The sequence below is a fragment of the Acomys russatus genome, chromosome X (genome assembly GCF_903995435.1).
Source record: "Acomys russatus chromosome X, mAcoRus1.1, whole genome shotgun sequence".
NCBI classification, from domain to species: domain Eukaryota; kingdom Metazoa; phylum Chordata; class Mammalia; order Rodentia; family Muridae; genus Acomys; species Acomys russatus.
Genome location: NC_067169.1, coordinates 42,023,747 through 42,029,157, shown reverse-complemented (window position 1 = coordinate 42,029,157; position 5,411 = coordinate 42,023,747).

The window sequence follows — 5,411 nt, the reverse complement described above, 5'->3', positions numbered from 1 at the left end:
GTCTTAAGTAAAGGAGTGCTAAGCAGTGTGCTTTTGATGGTGCACAACTGAGCTTTTAATAATTAACATAGCCAGAAGATATGCATGAGCACAGGTGCATATATGCAAACACAATAGATATGCAAATATTTTCCCCTAGTGATCAGATTCAAATGATAATATCCAATTTCTAGACAATAATTTTATTTATTCCTTAAGTAAAATTTGCTAAAAAATATATAGAGCTATCTTCATTTTAAGGAGTTTGTGACTATAAGGACTGTTTTACACGATGAAAAGAATGTCTTAAACAAATTATTATGAATATTTTTTAAAAAGTACAAAGATAGAAACAAAAGTGAAAAATGAGATCAATTTTGAGAACTCACTTCACGCCACTAGATCATAAACTGGTTGAGACAAAGAATCCTGCTTATACTTTCACTCAGTTACTTCAAGGATAGATTAATCCTTAATATCAAGAAGAGGATCTATGCCCTCATTATGTGCTTTGGTGTTTCCAAACAAAAAAAAAAAAAAAAAAAAAAAAAAATGCTAGGTTTTCCAAGAAACTGTGGGCCGAGCCCTCATAACATAATATTCATTCCCCACATTGGTGTGATTGTCTTCAAAACACAAGCACACCACCAGCAAGAAAAAAAAATTGATAAGCAATAAACAGTGTCCCCTCATTTGGCCCTGGCTTGAACTATTATGCAATGTCTTCTCTTGCTGCCTTTGTTGCTTATATTTTTCCAGTATACTAATTCTTTCACTTTTGCCTCTAGAAACCTCACATTAAAATGTGATATTATAAGGGAAAAGATACAAGATATTTTTACTAACTAACAGAGCATAAAGACAAGAGGAGGAAAGGACATATATTTTAGTTCCAGTCCTTTGAGACACATGTGGTAAGGTAGGTTATGTGTGCAAGAGATTAGAAAAAGAAAGTCTGTGAAGGAAGCATTGGTAAGTGATCACAGGAAACTAAAACAGTAGGCCCACTGTGACATTAGTATAATACAAATTGGGGAGAGAAAAGAAGACAAAGTTGGCCAGGGAATATATTAGACTGTTGTACAATATCAAGACACCTCAATGAATTTGATAGAAAGTACATGAAGAAATGTGGGCAGTCAAATTAGCTCTCTTTTTCTCAGAACAGTTTTGTCTTAATATCCCCATCATACTTAATCATTGGTCAAAATCAGCTCTTGGTAATTCTGACCTTCTTAGCAATGGCATACTGAATTTTAGAGGGCAGTAACTGGGAAGTTCTGTTAATCATATTCCTTGAAGTGAGAGTTCTCAAAACTCACTCTACTGACTGCCATAACATAGTTCTAAAATAAAAGAAAATCAGGAGAATTTATAGATAATATACTCATATGCTCATCAACACTGAGGAGATCAACAAAGTATTTATTATTTAAAGGAGAGTTTAAATTCATCTGCAGGGCTGGTGGTGTTCTGGAATTAAAATGAAATTGCAATTCAGGTAAGAATATTTTCTGTGCTTTTGGATGTGGTGTAACAAAGACTATTTATTCATGATTGCATATATCTGGAATACTAATAAGAAACCAACCATGACACATAAACCTCTAAACTCCCATGACAATCTGTCTGGCTTTCATATTCTGTCCTAAATAGTGTAACAGTAGAAGTGCATTTTAATAGAATAGGTCATAGCATAATAAGAAAAGGATAGAATACAAAAGCCATGATATATATAAAATCAGAGAAAACAAATTTACGTGTTCATAATCACTGAAGTAATTTAAAAATTATGACATTTCAACAGACTTATGCTAAATATTAAGTTTTTTGTTGTAAAGAAAAATTAACAGTAGATAAATATGTTTGTGATTTGTGGACCTGATTATACATATATCCACAAAGACAGAAAGAGCAAATGCAAGGGAAAAAACACCTGCATGCATGCATCTATTTTAAGGCTTGAATTATAAATAATCTGGAATTTATTTGTATGCTTTAGGTCCTTTTTAGTTGTTTTCACTATGGACAATTTATATCTCAAAACAACTTTGTACAATTATTAAACATTTCTAAATATCATAGTAAAACACAATAATATTTTCAAATACTTATGTTCCACTTTCAAATATGTTAGAAACATATTTCCTTGTGGTCTGAAGTTTAAGTGAAGTCATGAGAATAGATCAAAGCATTGAGTTGAGAGGGTAACAGTGATCTGACACTTGCAAGATGGAGTTTTCTTGGTGCAAATTAGCTGATGGCTTTGGAGTGAAGAACCCTAGCCAAGAGTTCTATTTTAAAATTGGTGTAATTTAGGCTGCAACACTTAAGATAAAAGCCAACAATTTGAAATGGCCAATGTACTTGATGCATCATTCTTCTCTTCATTAGATTTCTGAAGGTCTGTCTCAGTTTATGAACATTTTGAAAGCATTAATTTTGCAAGACCTAGTAATCAAACTATGTGGAATAATTAGATAATAATTACAGATTTGGTCCAACAATTTAAGCAAGATCCACTATCAACATCTCTTCAGTCAATTTTCATGTGCTTTCATGAGATGAAATGCTCATCTCTGAACAGTGTTGTCTTCTCCACATACATGCAGTATGATTCTGTCTTTTTAACCTAGTAGTAATTATTTTCCTAGAATTCCATATTATCTGTAACACCAATGATGTCACTTTTATTTGAAATTTCATTATTTTGTGTAGAAAGGGTTTATTGTGTTTCTGACTTTGGTGTCTGGGAAGGGGAAAGCAAACATAATAAAGACAACACAGGACAGCATTCAAGCTCCTTTGGTTTAGAAAGAAGAGCTGTAGAAGTGATTGGTGGGTTCAACACTTTCTGTAACCAGGGCTCCTTGGTCACTTATATTTGTGGATCCTGATGCTCATATGACAGCCAGCAAACCTTGTATTTATTGTTATCCAGATAAACAAGATTTCCTAGCACATGCTGCCTTGCTCCCATGCATCAGTTATCCTGTTCAACCAAACACTTGAAATCTCATTTCATGAATGTTTGGATCATTTCTAACAACCTTTATGTGAATGATTATTGAGGCAAAATTCATATTGATAATCTATAGAAATGAGTATCTGGAGCTGTGGTAGGACATTTTTTCATCTTATAAATTTATGGCTACCCAAATTTAAGAGCTTTGAGGAACTAGAATGTCCCAAAAAATTCAAATGTCAAGTGACAAACCAAAACCCCAGAGGCTTCTAAACCAAAACAACAATATATAAACAAAACTGAAATGACAAATGAATTTACCCACAAAATTCTTCCAAAGTTGAATGGCTGGAGGTGTCTGGCTAACCAAATCATCCTGCTAATTATGTTGTTCAAAAAGAGAGGGCTCTAGTTTCATCACAGTGGAAACCACAGTTTCTGATCACATTTATATATAACTAGCAGCAAAAAGCTTTGGTGAGTAATACACTGTGTTGTAGAAATGGCTTTATATTCTACATCAACATCATCTACAAATAGTACTTCCCTCATTTCCCTTGTTAATAAATTATTAGAGTTTGAATATCTTCAGATCTGCTATTTTGTGTTATAAGTTATGTTTCTTATATTTTTTCTTTCACATTTAATGATCTTTTAGTTTATGCTATAAGATACACTATTTTTAAACAAGAATCTATTATTTTTGTATAAAAAACTGTACACAACGATTGAGATGAACCTACATATATGTATGCTTATATGGAAATATTTGCTTATAATGATAATATACTTTCTTTGCTTTTAAACAGAAATATTTCATATTAATCTTTCATAGTAGGAACTGCTTTTACTCTTGAAAAATGTAGGCCTATACCTCTGTAAAACAATTTCATATAGAAAGATGAATACACTTATTGTACATTGTATTCCCTAGCAATAGTGCAAAGTAATTTTTACTAAATTACCTCACCTCACTATACTATGGATTGTTTAAAAGAATATCACTATTAGATTTTAGATTTTGTATTTACTACTTGTTTTAATTCCTTTGCTAGTAGGGAATGGATGTATGCCATGTCTGATTACTTGAGAAATCATCACGCTTGGCTGTCACTTTGGGAGGCCTGGTTTTTTCTGAAGAGGAAACAGAGGCAGAGTGGATATGGAAGAGAGTGCAATGTGGTCCAGGAGGAGTGGAGGGAGAGAAAACTGTGGTTCCAGTGTAGCAAATGAGAGAAGAATCTATTTTCAATAAGTAATTTTTAAAATGCAACATTTTCTCTATTTATTGTTAATTTTCAGTTTTGAATCTGTCAGCTTATATGAACCAAAAAGTAAAGAAAAAGTTTCATCAATTTTTATAAACAATTAGATTATAATTTTCACTATTAAAGCACTTTACACATTTCCCCTGGGAAGAACTAGATTTTCTTGAATGATGACACCACTGTAATATTACTAAATGCTAAATGGCTACAATTAAATGTAAAGTCAACACAGAACAATGTTATTCAACTAATATTTTAAATATTCTCATCTTGTATATTTTAAACATGTATATGACATTTCACATCAACCTGGTGATAAAAGAAAAATAAAAAGGGAATGGAAAGTGAGCCAAAGCAAGCTAAAATATCATAGATAGTAAAAAAACAAAATGACATCTTTTACAAGCCAATAATTGACCTAAACAATTTAGCATATTTTCAATGAATATAAGCAGTGAATATATTGCACATATATTTTTGATGTCCTGAAAACTTTAGAAAATTAATCTAAAATGTACCCAAAACAGCAATTTATTAATAAATCTAAGCATTCTTTAATTTATTTTAATTCATTATGATAATTTCATGCATGAATATGATGTTTATGTCAAATTCACTCTCATTTTCTCCCCTCCAATGCCTCCTATACTGGCACGACCACTTATCACTCACAAGTTTACATACTAAGTTTTAAATCCACAGAATGCACTAGTTATCTCACTTATTTATTTCATGTATTTTCTATTCTTACACTACTATTCTTTTTTATTGTTATATTATTTTATTTATGGTGCAAATATAGGACTGTGTTATATAATATATTCCCATATACATTGAAGAAATACATACTCCTAGGCTTTTTAATTTTTAATTAAATCAGATAACATCATCCCGTGTGACCCTCCCAGTCCTCCTTCCCTCCCATTGTTCCCTACTTCCCTCCCCTATAACTGTGACTGAGGGGGACCTCCTCCCCCTGTATATGCTCATAGGGTATCAAGTCTCTTCTTGGTAACCTGCTATCCTTCCTCTGAGTGCCACCAGGTCGCCCCATCGAGAAAACGTGGTCAAATATGGGGCACCAGAGTTCGTGTGAAAGTCAGTCCCCACTCGCCTCTCAACTGTGGAGAATATCCTGTCCATTGGTTAGATCTGGGTAGGCTTTCAATGTTTAATGCATGTATAATCTTTGACTGGTG